At 37.7% G+C, this 20,000-nt stretch overlaps 1 pseudogene; it reads right to left on the bottom strand.

The window, feature by feature from the left end:
• LOC113428295 (vomeronasal type-2 receptor 26-like) overlaps positions 1 to 20,000 on the bottom strand; it is a 41,043-nt pseudogene that overhangs the window by 18,670 nt on the left and 2,373 nt on the right.

Here is a 20,000-nt window from a genome sequence, read left to right as displayed (position 1 = left end):
CAGCTCTGTGCTTCTCACTCTCACTCTGAGAAGCACAGAGCTGAAAACAGAAGCCTGAAGATGATGAATGAGACTTCATTGAAACGTTGCCTAGATACTTCCAATCTTACGCGGGAGAAAACCCGAATAACCAAAGATCCATATACAAATACCCTCGAGAACCTCAGAAAACCCCACTTTTTTATAGCTGATAAGAGACTTAAGAACTAAATTTAATAACAAATTTTAAGCAATTCCTTTACGTAATTTAGGGGTTGGAATTAGCTTATCTAGAATTTGATAAGATAAAATAAGCTATAGAGATAAACAGTGAAGGAATCTAGAGGAGCAAGTAAGAAGTGGGAATTTTTATGGAACTACAACTTTCTGAAGTATCTGATAACCATGGCAAGCAACCTGAACTTGACCAAGATTGACACAGTGAAAAAAAATACAGCACGATTGGGTCCATTGAGCCAGAAATTGATAGAAGATATGTTACAGAGGAAGCGAACAAATTCAATTAAAGACCATCAAGCCATGATTCTGACCATGCAGGAAACCATGCAGGAAATAAAGCTCAAGAATCACGAAGAACTGAAAAAGGAAATAGGTATAGTGAGAAATGATATAAATGAATTAAAAGAAATAATGCAAACAATGGATTGGAGATTCGAAGCCTTTCAACAACAAATCACTAAGAATGAACAAAAATTATTAGAAGCCAAGAGAGCTTCTAGAAGCCAAGAGAGCTTCTAATTCTTAGAAGCCAAGAGAGTAGCCCAATACTTATGATTCCAAAATATCATTGAAGAGAAAGGGAAAGATCTCCCAGACAAAATGGCAGATATACTAGCAGGTGCCCTTGGGATGGAAAAAGAAGTGATGGTCTCAGAGATGGATAAAATTTACAGGATACAAATGAATTATGAAAGAAAATACAACTTACCCAGGGAAGTTCATGTGAAATTTATTGAAAAATTGATCAGAGATGAGATCTTACATAGAACATGAGAGAAACAATTGGAATACAGAGAGAAACAGATACCCAAAAGACTGCATGATCTGAGAAGAAATTACCACTTTTTGACGACAAAGCTGAATAAAAACAACATGACTTTCCAATGGCTGGCACCAGAAGGCATCATGGTAACATGGCAGGATAAGAGATATAGGTTGTACATGGTTGAGAAAGTTGAAGAATTCTGCAAACAGCATTGCACCACAGAAGAAGACTCAGGAGACCGTAAAGGACCTTGGAATACTCACCTCTAATGATCTAAGTGCTAGAGCCCACTGCAACTACATAGCCAAAAAGGCATTAAGAGTTGTTAACCTAATTCTACGTAGCTTTTTCTCTGGTAATATCACACTACTAACCAGAGCATACAAAACATTTGCTAGACCAATACTCGAATACAGTTCATCAGTCTGGAACCCACATTACGTATCTGATATTAGCACAAATTGAGAAAGTCCAGAAATATTTCACAAGAAGAGTTCTCCACTCCTCTACTCATTGTAGAATACCTTATGCCACCAGACTTGAAATTCTAGAACTAGAAAACCTTGAATTACGCCGTCTTCGGTCTGATTTAAGCATGGTATATAAAATCATACATTGCAATGTCCTACCTGTCAATGAATACTTCAGCTTCAACCATAACAACACAAGAGCACACAATAGATACAAACTCAAAGTTAACCGCACCAAACTTGATTGAAGGAAATACGACTTCAGCAATAGAGTGGTCAATGTCTGGAATACTCTACCCGACTCTGTAGTTTCTTCCCCAAACCCCAAAAACTTTAACCTTAGACTGTCTACTATTGACCTCACCCCTTTCCTAAGAGGTCTGTAGGGGCGTGCATAAGCGCACCAACGTGCCTACCGTCCCTGTCCTATTGTTTCTCTTATTCTTCTTTTATTTTTCTTATATGTACCCATTTCATGTATTCACAACTATGTATACACTTATACTTATTATCTTGTAAACAATTGGCAAATCAAATAAATAAATAAATAAATAAATAAATAAAAAGATGAAAGTGACACGACGGAAGGGACAGATACTGGATGTGTGACTGAAGAAAGGGAAAAATTACAGATTTTAGAGAAAGTCGAGAGAAGAGGAGAAAGAGACAGACTACAATACTATGGAAGAAGAACAGATGATCCAAGAGTTATTAGAACAATTAGAAGCACCAGGTCAAGATAAAGACAAGAAAATGTAAAATTTGGTCAATGAACATTAATGGACTGAATTCACCATTAAAACCACGGAAAATCTTCAACAGACTTAAAAAGTTAAAGGTAGATATAATTGCACTTTAAGAAGTTCACATAAAAGAAAACTAAAAACATTTATTAGAACATCTGAAACTAGGGAATCTATATGTCTCACTTGACCAGAAAAAAAGAAGGGTGTGGCTTTATATGTAAAAAAACCAAACAAGTTTACCACAAAGCAAATATTTAGAGATAAAGAAGAGCGAATCCTGATAGTCGAGGTTAAATTGAATAATAAAATATAATAATTGCCAAAATCTATACGCCAAATGGATCTCAAGAATCTTTTTATAAAAACCTACATATCATACTTAGTGATATTGAATATGATGGAATTTGTATCATTGGAGATTTCAGTGCTATTATTGATAGAACAAATATTGTGATGAAGCAAGAAAAGGAAACAAACGGATTCTCTCAAAAAACATTTTTTTTATTTGAGCAAAGATCTAAATTTACATGACATGTGGAGAGAAAGAAATTGGGATGAAAACCAATATACACACTATTCAAATTGCCATGGTCAAGAATAGATATGGTGTGGCTTTCAAAAGAATTAGATTTGGCAATCCAGGAAGTAAATATGGAACCTAATTTCTGGGTTGACCATAACCCTATAAGCTTACAATAGAAAGGTCATAGGGCTAGACCAAGATGGACCTTGAGCGATACTCAAGGAAAAGGAGTTCAAAGACAAAATGGAAAAAGAAATGAACTTCTTCTTTCAAGTAAATAAGAAAGATGTTGTATCCCCACAGATCATCTGGGATATGGGTGAAGCATATATGAGAGGGGTGGCAATTTCCTATATGGCCAAGAGAAATAGAGAAAAGAAACAGCATCAGGAAAGACTAGAAGAAGAATATAAATAAATCAAGATACTACACCAGAAAGAACCAAATAACAAGCATTTGAAAAATAAAATAGACTTACTGAAACATAAATTACACACTCTGGAATCAGAAAGGATAACACAACTTAAGCTAGCCAAGCAAAACTTCTTTGAATATGGGAACAAACCAGAAAGATGGTTAGCACATAAATTAAGATGACAAAAAAATAAGCAACAGATCAACAAACTACAAGATGAAGATGGGATGATACATGACAATGAGGCCACCAAGAAGGAAATAGCTCAGGGATCCTATTAGAAATTATACACGGAAAACAAAAGATCTTTGCAGAAAAGATCGTGACATATCTAAGAAAAGCAGAATTGCTTAAGATCCCAGAGAAAATAAAATTCATGTTAAATGAGGAAATTAGAATATCAGAAATTACCAATGCAACAGATAAACAAAAGACCAACAAGGCATCAGGACTAGATGGCATACCAATAGAGCTGTATAAGGAACAACAAAATGTCCTGAACCAACATTTATTGGAAGTCTTTAACGCAGTTTTACTTGAAGCAAAAATACCAACATCCTAGACAGAGGATAATATTGTATTAATACAAAAAGAAGACACAGACCAGACACAGATTCAGAATTTTAGACCAATTTCCCTCCTGAATACAGACTATAAGATTTTTACAACAATCATGGCTGAGAGATTTAAAAAATTATCTAACTGAATTTTTACATAGCGGCCAAAATGGCTTTTTTCCAAATAGGCAAACCAAACATATTATAAGGATAATCCTGGACATTCTTAAATTTTACAAACTATACAGCGGACACCAGGTAGCACTTCTATTTCTTGATGTCCAAAAAGCTTTTGACAATGTTAATTGGCCATTTATGCTACAGCAATTAAAATATATGGATATTGGCAAAAACTTTTTAAATGCAATTTCGGCAATATACTCAAAACAAGAAGTCAAGATAATAATAAATGGAGAAACAACAAATAAATTCAATATACAGAAAGGCATGTGTCAAGGCTGACATCTCTCACCATTATTATTTATATTTATTTTGGAAACTCTAGCAAAGATGATCCAGCAAGAATCCCAGATAAAAGGGCTGGAAATTACAAAGGAAACCTGCAAACTGCAAGGATTTGCCGACAAGTTAGTATTTTTTATGGAAGAGCAAATGGGCCAAAAATTAATAGAATTGCTGGGAGAATATGGTGAGGTGGCAAGCTGAAAATAAACAAAAACAAAACAAAAATTATAGCAAAAAATATGACTAACATACAAAAAGAAAACCTAACCAAAAATTTAGGCATTGAAATCACCCCAAAAATAAGGTACCTGGGAATTATTTTATCAGCACCAGGGGTGGGATTCAAATTTCTTAACAACTTGTGGTGTGGCTTAATTTGTGGGTGTGGCTTGGTGGTAATGTGACTGGGTGGGTGTGGCTTGCTTATTGGGCGTGGCTTGGTGGTCACATGACTGGCTGGTGTGGCTTGGTGGTCACGTGTCTGGCTGGTGTAGCTTGGTGGTCATGTGACTGGGTGGGCATGGCCAACTCAATGTCACTCACATCAAGGGGTGCCTCACCTGGCCCCTCCCCTCCCAGCCATTCCTTGTCACACCCAGCCTCAACTTTATAATTCTGTAAAAATGTTGTTCACCATTTTTTGACTTTGTTATCTATGTACTATAGATGTCCTTTCATGGACCACTAAAAGGAAGAAATGGCTCACACTCTTGCTTTATTCAAGAGTGTGACAGGCAACAGGCTTTTAAGGGGCTGCCAGAAAGAGGGGGGCAATGTATTTTTCAAAGCACCAGAAGGCAAACAAGAAGCAATGGATGGAAACTGAACGAAGAGAGAAGCAAACTAAGACTAAGGAGAAACTTCCTGACAGTGAGAACAATTAACCAGCTTGCCACCAGAAGTTCTGGATGCTCCAACACTGGAGAATTTTAACAAGAGACTGGACAGCCATTTCTCTCAAATGGTATAGGGTTCCCCCCAAGATCCCTTTTAAGTGTTATTCTGTTATTCTGATACCTTTCCCAGGACCTCTACTCAGAGTGTGGCATCCTCAGTTTTCCTGCCTGAGCAGGGGGTTGGACTAGAAGACCTCCAAAGTTCCTTTCAACTTTGTTAAACACACCTGTATCTATGCTCTGGACTATAGACATGTAAACCCTAAAAAATACCTGGGCAAAAGAAAGGCAGTAAAATCACTCTAGGTATAGGGACAGTGTAAAATATTAATATATGATAAATAATGGTAGAATTAAAAATAATAGCACAGAGTTTTCTCCCCCCACTTCCTTCCTATTTCTTTCTTTCTCTCCCTTCCTTTTTTCTTTCTTGCTCTTTCTCTCTCTTTCTTTCTTTCTCTTTCTTTCTTTCTTCTCTCTCTCTCTTACACACATACACACACACACACACACACACACATCTAACCCTGCTATTCTATGATTCTGTAAGAAGCTCCTGCTGGAGCAGGGGGTTAGACTAGATGACCTCCAAGATCCCTTCCAGCCCTAGATTGCTATCCTGTTTCAGAGTCTTCTGAAACCAGGGGTTGTGTCCTTCCTTCCTCTCCTATTTTTCTCTCTCCCTCCCTCCATGTATCTATCCATTCATATATTTCATTCACATTCTCCTCCCTCTCTCTCTTTCTTTCTTTTTCTTTCTTTGTCCCTTCCTTCCATCTCTCCCTTTCTTTGTCTATCCCTTTTCTTCCTTTCCTTCCTTTCTCTTTTTTCCTTCTTTCTCTTTCCCTTTCTTTCCTTTCTTGTCTCTCTCTCTCTCTTCCTCTCTCTTTCCCTCTCTCATTCCCTCATTTTCTTTCTTTCCCCCTCTTTCCTTCTCTCTGTCTCTCTGTGTCTCTCTATGGCTTTCTCCCCCCTGTATCTCTCTCTGTGTGTGTCTCTCTCCCCACATCTCTCTCTGTGTGTGTCTCTCTCTGCCCCTCACCCTATCTTCCCCTCTCTCTCCCCCTCCCCCGTCTCTCTCTCTGTGTCTCTGTCTCTCTGTGTCTCTGTCTCTCTGTGTCTCTCTCTCTCTGTCTCTGTCTCACTCTGTCTCTCTCACAAAGCCTACTGGGCCAAGCCATCAAGTTCAGACTGGCTGAACAATGATCACTAGCTGTGATAGAAGTGTCCCTTCAAGCAACCCTCCTCCTCCCTTTCCCCCTCCCCCTCCTCTCACAACCAGTAGCTATGGTAGGGCTGGTATGCACACACACACTCAGGGGAAGACACTGAAGCAAGTGCCAAAGCACAGCAAAATCAGGTACAGGGCAGGAGGCTGCAGCTGGTGATCATTGTTCAGCCAGTTTGAATTCCAAAACAAAGAAATGAAAGAAGTAGTGAAGAGTACCAAGGAAGGAGAACTTGCTGGATTGGCTCAGCTGCAGATTTGAGGGAAGGAGAGAGAGAGAGAGTTGGGGAGGTGTGTATGTGTGTGTGTGCTTTACCTTTTAAAATTCTTGATTTTCTTTATCTTTTAAAAATCCTGGTAACGTCCTTCATTTACGCCCTCTTTAAAAGATTCATAGCATGTTTTGAAGGTGAGGCATGTGGTGAATAACACAATTATTCCAAAGGGGGGGAAAAGAATATTGGTTTGTTGAGGCTCAATGACTGCTAGAAACAGTATACAGGAACTTGAAGACTTGATTTTCTGTTTCTATCATGCAGCTTTTGCATGGATGAAATTTCTGCTCTTGTTGCGTGGGAGATTGGTTGGGGCTGTGGAAACTGAAAGGGAGCATGTTGTTGTTCTGGAATACTTATGATAGTATAGTTTTCTTTCTCCCTTCCTCTGTGTTTCTCATCTCTCTCTCTCTCCTCCATGGCAAGAGTAGCAGCGTCAGTGTCTTGGGAGAAAAGTCACGCCCCTCCCCCATATTCCTCTTGTCTTGCCTTGAGTAGCCTCATGCAGCACCAAACTTAGCACCAAATTTAGCACACTTCACAAATGAGGAGGTACTATTTGTAAAGTGCTCTAAGTTTAAAGGTGCTGCACAGCATGTGTTCCCCCCCCCCCGTATTTCCCTTGCTGTGAGCAGGCTCGCGCTGCACAGCACATTTAAACTTCGCACATTTTACAAATGAGAAGGGGATTCCAGCGCCACTGCCACCACTGCCACATTTGTGAAGCGTGCCTCCCCCCCATACTTCCCTCACTGCAAGCAGCCTTGCACTGCATGGCACCTTTAAACTCCGCATATTTTACAAATGAAGAGAAGGGGATTCCAGCGCCACTGCTGCCACTGCCGCATTTGTGAAGCACACTAAGTTGAATAGTGCTGCGCAGCATGCCTTCACCCCATATTTTTCTCACGAGCAGCCTCACACTGCATGGCACCTTTAAACTTAGTATGCATCACATTTGAGGTGACGGCAATGGTGCTGGTATCCCCTCCTCCCTATTTGTGAAGCACACAAAATTTAAAGGTGCCGCACGAGGGGCAGACTACAGGGCAAGGCCACAGCTGACCATCTTTCCCAGGCCTGCTTCCCTGAGGGGGCACCCAACTGTGCTTACCAGCTGCTAAAGTGGCCAAGAGGAGCAGGAGGCAGAGGCAGATCTACCAGTAGGTCAAGGCAGTTGGTCAGACAGGCAGGAGGTGGGTGCAGGGCAACTTGAGGCTGCAGCGATTGGATGGCAGTCAACCACACTTCCCAGCCTCGCTTCTCCAAGGGGGAAGCATAGCAGGGGGAGGAAAGGCAAGCTGTTGAGCCCCAGCCCACGGCTTGCCATACCTGGGGGGGGGATTGAAGCAGCACCGAGATGGTAATGGTAGCAATGGTGCCCAAGGAATGCAATGGCAGTGATTCTGGCAGCGTCAGGGCTTCTGAGACCAGCTCCCCACCCCAGCCGCCCATCAGCTTTTTGTGTGGGCAAGGAGGGGCGAGGACGACGAGGAGGGGCAGAGCCAGCCAGGGGTGTGATTTGCCAGTTCTCCAAGCTGCACAGAATCATAACAACTGGTTCTATAGAACCAGACAGAACCACCCCTGATCAGCACGTTATTCGACACTCAAAGAAGACAACTATGAGAAACTATTAAAACAAATAAAAGAGGAGTTAAAAAATTGGAATAATTTAAGATTATTACTATTAGGCTATTAGAATCTCAGCAATTAAAATAAATTTTCTACCAAAAGTAATATTTTTGTTTCAAAATATACCAATTAAATTGGATATTTTTTAAAAAGATTTGGACAAATTAACACTAAATTTCATCTGGAAGGGAAAGAGGGCTAGGATTAAACTGAAACCTTTACAGGATATTAAAGAAAGAGGGGGACTTGGCTTCCCAGAATGGGAATTGTATTATCAGTGTTAATTTCTGAAGGAACTGTCTGAACTCTGAACCAGTAAGTAAAAGTAAAATAAATTATTCACCATAGTTTGATATTGGTGCCAAAACTACCTGATTAAACATGGCCGGCCAGATTATTTCTTTTGCAGATATAGTAAGAAGATTTTCAGGGGGACCAACTGGAGCTATATTTCCAATTTTGATTAAAATTTGACATTGCCTCCTTCTCAGCATTGTTGCATGCCATGTTTAGTGTCATCCAGAATTATTTGAAGTTCTGACATATCACTTATGAGTTAGTTCAGTTTCAGAATGCTCTTATTAGCTATACAATTCCAAAATACTAACTGTAATATTACTGGCCCTTATATAAAGGGGTATTTTCATTCATGTCATTTTTACTTGCCATGACTGTTGACTTAGAGTCCTGAGTTCCCAAACAGTTCCTCTTTTTCTGCTCTTAGATGAAAGCATGCCTTGCAGAGCATGAGCCAATACATAGACAGCATTCTATATGCTATAACTTTGCCCAGTTATACTAGATTCAATCACAGATTCAGGAAGGGTCTCCAGTGACTCCTCACCAGTGCATTGATTGCCACTGTCCTTATCTAATCCAGCATTTGGGAAAGAACATTCAAATGCATGTTCCCAAAACACTCTTGTCAAACTGTCCTCTTCAGAAGAAGACTTCCTCATCTGAATAAATTTCTTAAACCCTAATATTTCCTTTGAGGAAACTGCCAACGATAGTGCACCATGGATGAAATCCAGGCCCCTATATCTTTGAAAGGGGATTGATGAGAATTCCATCTGTGGTGGCATTACCCAAACTTTATCTTTTCTCTTCATTGGCATGTCTTCATATTCTGAAATAAATGGCAACATTCTAAAAACAGCTATCTCCTCATTCTCACAATATATGATCACAACATTGGCAGTACTTCTCATAATAGCCTTATACACCAAAACATAACCATTAAGTTGAACTTCAACCTCATTGGTAACAGACTCCTTTGGCATTTCTTCCATGAAGTCAAAACAGATGCCTTTCTTAGAAAATATATCAAGCCTATTTTGTATAAACCTCTTTCCTTTTTCAGGGTTTTGGACAATGAGCCCAATCCATTTCCACTGGAAGTGAAGCAACAATTGGATCAGCCCCATAATTTGAAGCTCTTCATTTGGAAATAATTGATGGAAGAAAGCAGCTTGAATGTTGTCATCTATCTCTGCAGTTGAACCATATATGAGCTAAGAAAAAAGAAGAAATTAGAGTATATATTTCTAAATCAAATACTTGTGTCTATTTTAAGGATTTTATTTAAATATTAATGTTCTCCAGGCAAGGGCAGAGTTGATTACTATTTGCATATTCCAATAAAATTTCCATGATATTTTTTTTTCTTTTTGTTTTAATATGGTGCCTTTCCAAAGCTCAAGAAATATATGAACTGCATGGCTTAATATGAACCTCTGAATTGTGCTATGTTTCAATGTTTCACCTGTTTCAATGACAAAATTTTCCCCATAGATTAGATATAAGCAACTTTCTAACATTTTGAATAATTCTTATCCCACCCAGACAAAATATATTTTGATGAGGCAATGTTGGTTATCCCTTTGTTCTGAATGTTTCTCACACTAGTAGCATTCATAAAATTGAAAGTTTGGAGTAGAAATTAAACTAAATCAAGCAAGTAGCCAGAAATAATTGTTGAAGTATTTAGATTTGGCTCCTTTCTTTATGGGATGACTCTTACCTGTGGGATCTTATATATACTCAAAATGTTTGACATGAACTGACCAATGTAAGCATTATGTCCTGCAATCACAGCTATTACATTGTCCTTGAGATCACATTTGGAGTTTGGGATGAACCTTCCCTTTGTAGAGAGAAGCTCCAAGGTAGCCAGATAGATCCATCTTGCTAGGACATAGCTATTGGAGATATGGATACCAAGGGTGATGTTAGGCAAGATCCTGCAATTTTCATTGATTTCTTTTATTGCAAATTCCATAGCCAAGATGTGCTGGTAGTTTTGTGTATAAAACCTGAAATGAAGTTTTAGAATACCTGTAGCCAAATCTGGAATTGGCTGCATTCTAATTGTATCACACAAGTTTAGATTGTGCAGACCACAAGCATTGATACAGGTGGATATACTAGCATCAAAGAAACCATTTGTTTAAAATAGTCAAGAAAGAGGTCAATGCAATATAACAATCCATTTGCATTCAGGCAGCCCAATTGCAAAATGCAGTAAACATCAATAATGGAGGGTTTTTTTTCTTCTTAATTTGGAGCTTCAGATTTAATTTTATTTTCTACCCTAATATTCTACCTTATTTATTCAATACACTGGAAATTTCTGAGGAATATTTGATTATCTGCATGCAGGATTAACTGCATGTAGGACTAATATCTGCACCTAGGACTAACTCTAATCATTCACACCTTAACATACCACTGGTATGAAGCAATGCTTTGCAGGCATTTATTTCATTTGTACTTCATCAAGTTACAGCTATATGAAAAAAAATGTATTAAAATTAAACTGATATTTGCTAAAATGGTACTGAAGAGGGCATTAAAAGCCATAGAAATAAAAACATATTGGAAAATAACTTGTATAAGAAATGGAAATTGAAGCAATATTATTGAGAGAGAAATAATAGAGCAGCACAGGAAATTTAACATTCATTCTCCATCATAATTCAATCATGTCACAGGCTTTAGTTAGTTCTGCTTTTGCGTTGCTTAAAACTAAGAATTACGTATATGAAATCATCAACTAATTCCTTTGATGGACTTCTTGTGAATGTTATTTTTTCAGACATCATGTAAATTTGAGAAGAAATGCCTGCAATGACCAAAACTTCTGAAAGATATTGCTTGTGCTTAATAAAAGGCTGATTTCCTACAGAACATTTAGCAAGAATTGGATCAGCTTCTACATACAAGGACAATATTGCTATAGATGCAAAGAATAATATCATTTTGCAGAACAATTTATCTCTCAGCCATCTGTTCACTCCATTAGAATTAGGTATTTGAAATAGGATAACCTGATATACATTATTCCATGAGGCTGCTTTAAAGTAGAGGTTACTTTTTTAAAAAAATCAGAATGACAGGACTTTGTCCTCTAGCTATACCCTTGAAAAAAAAAAGAATATTACATTTTTGTTGCTATTGAAATACATTATTTTTAATATTTTCTGTAACTCCTTTGAGATTGAAAATAAGAATACATAATTGATAACGATTCTACAGATCTAGACATGCTCAGGTGCATAAACCAACTTGTGATGCACAGGGTATTGTAACCTGGAATTATGGACATCATAATAATAATAGTGACTGGGGGACAGAAAGAGTTAAATGAGTAAAAAGTTTTTGTTCTCTAATATCTGTAGTTGGTTTCCAATTGAGAAAACAGCTGAATTCAAATGGAAATTTCAGTCATGATTAATTAAACAAAAAAATAAATCAAATTAAATTGTATTAAATGAAATTTGGATCTCCCTCTTAAGAAGCATCTTTTTCTTCAGAAATTCTAAAAATAATACAATCAAATTAATATTATTAGCATTTCATAGAACAGTTGTATTGCATACATAATTCTTTAATGGAGGTTTTCCCTTTTGGGGAAATCAGTAATAGAAGTTGAATAACTTCTTGCCACCTTTGGGGCATTTCCTCCTCTTCTACATGGATCCTTGATTGTAGCCCAATTTCCTTCCTTCCTTCCTTCCTTCCTTCCTTCCTTCCTTCCTTCCTTCCTTCCTTCCTTCCTTACCTTCCTTCCTTCCTTCCTTCCTTCCTTCCTTCCTTCCTTCCTTCCTTCCTTCCTTCTTCCCACACACAGAGAAACCCATACAAGTTTTGTGTATATACATACACATAAATCACAGACAACTACAATGATCTAATACATATCGATTTTACAGAAGACAATGTTGAAAAATCACTATGCAATCTAAAACCATCTCTATCTATTGGACCGAACGGAATATGTGCTACTTCTTAAAAAAGCTATCCACTGCCATAGCTGAACCTCTAAGCATAATCTTTGGAAAATCTTTCAGGACCAGCTCTTTTCCAAACCTATGGTCACTAGCCACAGTCATCCCCATCTTCAAAAAGGGAGACTCCAACCTAGTTGAAAATTACAGACCAAGCTCCTTATGCTGCATCAACTGTAAAATCATGGAATCAATTTTTTTTTTAAAATATAGTTTATTAATTTTTACAATTAAAACCAGTCACAGTACATACATAAATAAGCACATGGGTTGATGCTTTTCTTTTATGCCTTATGATATATAATTTATCTTTGGTCAATCCAATTATACCAACAATTTCAGCTGTCATAGTATAGTGAAGTGTCTTTGTTTTTTAGCGCCAAAGTCAATTTATCCATTTCTGCGCATTTTGATATTTTTCCAATAATCATTTCTTCTGATGGAGTTTGATGTTGTTTCCAGTGTTGAGCGAAGGCTAATCTGGCCGCTGTTAAAATGTATATTGTTATGTATTTGGTTTTTTTGGAAATTTGCTTATCAAAAATCCCTAGTAGGAAGGACTCTGGTTTGTATTCGATCTGCTCTTTGGTGATTTCTTCCAACCAAGTTTTGATTTTCTTCCAATACTTTTGGGTTTCTGCACAAGACCACCACATATGGAAAAAGGTTCCTTCTTTTTTCCTACACTTCCAGCAATGCGGACTCATGTTGGGGTGCATCTTCGCTAACCTCGAAGGGGGAGATGCCATCTATAAAACATTTTATAAAGATTTTCCTTGTATGCTGCCGATTTGGTAATCTTATTGTTTCTGCCCCAAACTTTCTCCCATTCCGCTAATGTGATGCTCGCCCTCACGTCCTTACTCCAAGCAATCATATTTCCTTTTACAATTTCTTCTTCTAGTTCTGTTTCTAATAAGTAGTTATAAAATTTTGTTATGTTTTTTTATTTGATCCTAATAAAATTTTATCTAACTGTTGCAGTTTGTTATTAATTCGAATTCTTTTTTTGTCTTGTTTATATCTGCTTTGAATCTGAAGGTAAACCCATTGATCAATTTTATGTCCTTGCTCCTGAAGATCCAGCCTCGGTTTCAAATTTCCTTGTGGGTCTAATAAGTCTTTGTATTTAATCATTTTGGTAAGCTCCAAATTGTTTGGGTGAATCATTGCCTCCATTGTTGAAATCCATACTGGTACTTTTGTATAATGTATTTTCCTTATTTTCCTCCAAATTGTTAATAGTGCGTCTCTAATTAAATGTCTATGGAAATATTTTTGTCTGGTTTTCCCTACGTCCCATAGAAAAGCGTGCCACCCCTTTGTAAATCATGGCCTTCTAGAAATAGTATTCTTTTATTGGTTAAATTCACCCAATCCTTCAACCAAACTAATGAGGTGGCCATATGGTATAACTCCCAGTTTGGAAATGCTAACCCTCCCCTGCTCTTCATATCCTGCATTGCTTTTACATTTATTCTGGTTTTTTCCCTTGCCAAATAAATTTCAGGGTTGTTCTATTGAGTTCTTCAAAAACTTTTTATGTAATTTAATTGGGATCGTTTGGAATAGGTACAAGAATTTAGGGAGAATGTTCATTTTAATAGTAGCAATTCGGCCTAGTAGTGAAATTTGAAGTTTCCCCATGATTCTAAATCTTTCTTTATCTGGTGTATCAATTTATCATAATTGTTTTCTTTAAGTGTCTTACAGTGTGGGGTTAGCCAAATTCCTAAGTATTTCACTTTCTTTGTCACTTGTATATGCATTATTTCTTCTAGTTCTATTTTCTGTTTTTCTGTTAGGTTTTTGGTCATTAATTTGGTTTTTTTTTTGTTTATTTTAAGTCCCGCTACTGCTCCAAATTTCTCTAATTCACTCATCAATTTTGGTCCCCTGTCTTTTGGTTCTTCAAGGAAGAAAATCATGTCGTCCGCAAACGCTTGCAATTTATATTCCTCTTTCTTAACTGTTAATCCCTTTATATCTGAATTCCGCCTAATTCGTGTTAATAATGTCTCTAATGCTAATATGAAGAGCAGGGGAGAGAGTGGGCACCCCTGTCTCACTCCTTTTTCTATCTTTATTGGGCGGGTGCATTCCCCATTCACTATTATATTAGCTTGTTGTGTATCATATATAGTTGTTATAATATTTTCAAATTTGGTACCCAGATTCAAATTATAAATTTTTTGAATTAAAAATTGCCAATTCAAATTATCGAAAGCTTTTTCTGCATCTAGGAACATGAGTGCTACTTGTCTCTCTGGGTGGGCTTCATAAAATTCTAGTACGTCTAATACTATTCTTAGATTATTCTTTATTTGCCTAGTTGGAAGGAATCCGTTTTGATCTTCATGTATATACAAGTTTAGCAATCTTTTTAATCTGTTTGCTATAATAGAAGTGAATATTTTATAATCAGTATTTAGAAGTGAAATCGGCCTGTAATTGTTTATATATCTGGGATCTGTATCCTCCTTCGGGATCAGCGAAATCAGTGCCCCCCTCCATGAGTCCGGCATCCTGGCTGCTAGTAAAACGTCATTAAAAACTTCCACCATAAGTGGTCCGATTTGATCTGCTATTGCTATGTACAGCTCCCCTGGGATCCCGTCTGGGCCCGGGGTTTTATTATTTTTCTGGCCCTCTATTGCTGATTTCAATTCCGATTCAGTAATGTCTTTATTTAATAGTTCAGCCATTTCTTCCCCAATTGCCTTATCCTTTACTTCATCTAGATAATTCCTTATTCTATCTTCACTGACATCCTCTCTTTTGTATAAATCTTCAAAGTATTTATGAATGATTTCTTTTTTCTGTTCTATTTCCTGGTATGTATCTCCTTTGCTATCTATTAACTGGTATATCAATCTCTTCTCTTTCTTTTTTTTCAATTTATAAGATAGCCATCTTCCTGGCTTGTTGGCATGTTCAAAATAGATTTGTCTGGTTAAGTTCAAATTCATAGTCATTTTCTCTTGATCAATTAAATTCAGTTTGTGTTTGGCTATACTTATCTGATTTTGCAGTTTGGATTCTTTTGGGTTATTTTGTAGAAGGGTTTCTAGCTCCTTAATTCTTTGTTGTAATTTGTTTTGTTGGGAATATTTTTCCTTGTTTCTCTTGGCGTTATAAGAGATTTTTTGTGCCTCTTATAACCGCCTTATCTATCGTATCCAGACATTTTGTTTCGTGGTTTCTCCATTATCATTTTCTTTAATAAAAAATTCAATTCCTCCTTTAATTTATTAATGTATTCTTTCTCTCTTATTAATTGAGTGTTTAAGGTCCATCTTTTCTTTGGTTTTACCCTGCCCTTCCATATTACCTGTATTGGATTATGGTCTGCCCATTCATTAGGCAAAATTTCCACTTCTTTGTCTCGTTTGCTATTTCCCCACTCATCCATGCCATATCAATCCGTGTCCATGTTTGGTGGGGATTTGAATAAAATGTAAATTGTCTTTTTTCAGGATGTAATCTTCTCCATATATCTGTCAGGTTTAGCTCTTTCATCATTTCCCTACAAATCTTGGGGAGCTCTCTCTTCCCCCTTTTATTCTTCCCGCATTACTGTGATCATTTTGGAAATCAGCAATGGAGTTGAAGTCCCCTACCATACAAATATTTCTTTTTTTGCAATTCAACCAATTTTCCATATAGGTGTTTAAAAACTCTTTTTGGTCTCCATTTGGGGCATATATTACTACTAAAAGAATTGGAATATCATTAATCCAGATCTGCAAACCCAGAGTCCTTCCTTCTAAGTCCGACCATATTAGCTCAGATTTCAAATCCTCTTTCACATATACTTCGATTCCCTTCTTTTTCTCCTCATCTGCTGGTGTGGTAAATAACTTTCTAATTTCGGGCATTCTAAATATTTTTCATCCTTCTTCTTTATATGGGTTTTTGCAGGCACGTTATATCTGCATTATGTTTAATTAATTTAGATAATATCCTTTTTCTCTTAATTGTTGAATTTAAACCATTTATGTTTATTGATAGTAATTTTTTTCTTCTCCCATCTATTTAGTTTTGTTTTACTCTTTGTCGTGTAACAATTCCTCTCTCTCTTCTTGCGCTTGTGTTGATGTAGTTCCTTCTGTCTTTTGTGGATAGGTATTTTTCTTGGTTTCCTATCGTTCCAGTTCTATTTTTATGTCCACTGTATTCTTCTTGAAACTTTGTGTCCAATTTCTCCCTACTACTTTGCTCCTGTGGGCCCACCATCCATTCGTAAAATCCTGGGCTTTTTCCATAGTATCTATTTTGATTTTCCTCTCTTTCCACGACACTAACATTCCTTCTGGAATAAGCCATTTAAATGTGATTCTTTTTGATTTAAATATGCTGCCAAAAATTTATAGTCATGCCTTTGTTCCCTTATTCTCCTCGGTATCTGTTTAAGAATCACAATTTCTTTCTCTTTGTAGGTTATTGTTTTATCTCTTGAGGTTCTATATATCATGTCTCGAACACATCTTCTAGTGAATCGTATGTGTACTTCCCTGGAACATTTGTGGCATCTTGCATAGTTTGTATTGACCCGGTAGACTTCATCAAACTCTTTTTGATTTCATCTTTATCCATCTTCAATAAACCGGCCAGTATTTCTGCCATCAAGTATTCCAGGTCTTCTTCTTTTGATTCTGCCACATTTTGGAATCTTAGGTAAGTTGCTGCCTTGTCCATTTCTAGGAGGACAAGGAGTCCTCCATTTCTTTGCTCATGCTTTTGAGATCTTCATCCACCCTTTCTAATTCCCTTTCCGTTCGTTCGGTTCTTTTCTCTACTTCTTTTATTATAACTTCTGTTTTTCTCCAAGGCCTGCTGCAACACCCCCACTTTATCCTCTACTTTGGAAATGTCCGCTTTCATTTCTATCTTTAGTTTCCCCATTTCTTCCTTCAATTCATTGATATCTGCCCTTGTTTCACTGTGGTTTTTAATCATTGTTTCTTGCAATCTTGTCAATGAGTCCTGTAAAGTTAGGAACATAGCTTGGATATTCGCATTCGAGATGCTAGTTGACTTCTCTGTTGGTAGTGTTTATTGTTTTTTGTGCCATGGGTGAAGTTGTTGCCAAAGTGGTCACTATTGTGGGATTAACCTTCCTACCAGATTTCAAAGCAGTGGTGGTTGTAGTAGTCATTTCCTTTAAAATTTGTTTTTGTTGTTGTACAATACTAAATATATTATTCCAAATTGGCATTCAGTATTCTTAGTTCTGTAACTAAAATTGACCAAGATCTATCAATCTATTAAGTAGCTATATTCTTAACTAATTAGTAAAGTGTATATATTTTTCTCTAGTTTAACTTCAATATAAAGTAACCTTAACTACAAAATATATTACATTCACAGATAAACCCTCACAATGAAATATAATATTGGTCTAGAGAGCTCTAAGATTGTTAACTAACTAATGCTTAATATTCTTACTGTCTCCCCTATATTCCCATTCAAATTATAACAATCTCTATTAATAATAACTTAATTAAATTAATTAATCCAATATTTTAACACTCTAATATTTCATTACTAAATGTACATATTTATCAAGAGGAAATCAGAGAAAAAAAAAAGCAAGCATATTTCAACGTAGCATACCATCAACAAGTAAGAAAGAAGAGAGGCTATTTTAGTAAGTATGTACACACAGAAAAGGGTAGAGGAAAAGAAAAAGAAAATTCCAAAGACAAGAGTTTTTGTTGCGCTTTTCACTTTGGAAGCTTCCACTTTGAGCACACGGAAATGGCAAATGAAGATTTGCTGAGTAACAGCTGCCAATAAGCAATGTTCCCTCGTTTAAAGACTTCCTCTTTTACTTATATTTTAATGTTCTTTAAATCAATTGTTCTGATCTCCTTCGAATAGAAAAGGAACTGTCTCCTCTGCTAGGACCTGTTCTCAATTTTCCCAGAGTTTATAGATTAGATTGTGTCCCTTCAGACAGTTAGATCTGTTACTTTGTTGTAGACACTTCAGCGTTCTGGATACTGCCTATGGCGCTGCTCTGTCTTTCCCCCCGATCGGCTTCGTTCTGCTTCTGGCTCCGATTTAATAGCTTCAATCCAAATGTTAGTGATAATAGAGTCTTTTTAACCCCCGTGCTGGTCTTCAGACTTCCAAAATTCTCTTTACTTCTTTTTTTATTTCCGACTCTCTTCTGCCTGCCAAGCTCTTTCACATTCACTAGACCAATTCTTTTGTAGCCGCTTTCTCTTGGAGCTCACAGCTGGCATTCACACAGTATTTAACAGCCTGAAATCAGTCTATTGTCAGTCAAATATCTTCTCTGCCATGACACTCTTTCCCCCGAGCTTGCAAACTTTCACTCACTCTTTTCTTCCCATCGGTGGCAGTCCGGACTTGAGCCTCCATTGTTAGGAGGCTGTTCTTGATCGTTGGGCTCTGGAGGGCTTCCTCTTCATTGCAGGGGGTTGCTTTCCCCACACTGCAGCCCGAGGTTCCCCACACACCGGCACGGGTCTCTCAAGACTCGAGCACCCTGAAGATCGCACCAAACTCAAGAAAAGGGAGGCTAGAATCACGAGCGGATTTCTGCCCCTCTGACCGTCCTTGCCTTGCCACCGGAAGTCTCCACTTAACAACCATGTTACTCTGATCATGATTTCCTATTTAAGTCCTAGTCATCTCTTATCTGGACTATGCATTGTGCTCTACATGAGGCTAACCATTGAAGTCTGCTCAAAAGCTTCAGCTGGTGCAAAGTGCAGCAGCAGCAGTAGTTTTTGTCAGGAGTGGGATTCAAATTTTTAACAACTGGTTCTGTGGGAGTGGCTTAGGTGGTGGGTGTGGCTTGGTGGTCACGTGACTGGGTGGACATGGCTTGTTTGTCATGTTATTGGCTGGGCATGGCCAACTCAATATCACTCACATCAAGGCACGCATCTCCTTGCCTGGCCTCTCATGACTGTGGGGATGCTGCAACAGTCGTAAGTGTGAAAAATGGTCACTTTTTTCAGTGCCATTGTAACTTTGAATTGTCACTCCACACAACCAAAGTTCCAGCAAAGGAGGGGGAAAAAACTCCAGAGAGGTTCCTGGGACAGGAAGTCTAGTCCTGCCAAGAATGTAATAAGGGTTAATGCAGTTTCTGTAAGCAACACCAGAATGTGTCCTTCCTGCCTTCCTTACAGGATTAGGCCAATAATTTCTTCTAACAACCAGTCCTCCGAACTGCTTAGAATGTTAACAACCAGTTCTAGCGAATAGGTACGAATTGGTAGAATCCCACCACTGGTTTTTGTGACCTCCAGAGTGATCCATCTCTGTTCCACAAACTTCACTGGCTACTAATGTGCTTCTGCCTGCAGATCTACTCACATACTCCAGTCCTTTCACAAAAGGCTTAAGCCTTATAACATAACTCTGCCAGTTGGCTTTGGGACCAAATAGGAGAGTTTCATCCATGAGGTATCTGCTAGATTGATGGCAGACTCCACCATCCCACTACTGGCCTCTGCTCTCCACCCATCCATCTTTT

Source organism: Notechis scutatus, chromosome Z, assembly GCF_049901735.1.
Source record: "Notechis scutatus isolate UNSWTSFEM ecotype Mainland chromosome Z, rNotScu1.2, whole genome shotgun sequence".
NCBI lineage: Eukaryota > Metazoa > Chordata > Lepidosauria > Squamata > Elapidae > Notechis > Notechis scutatus.
This window is presented reverse-complemented; position numbering and strand designations above follow the sequence as displayed.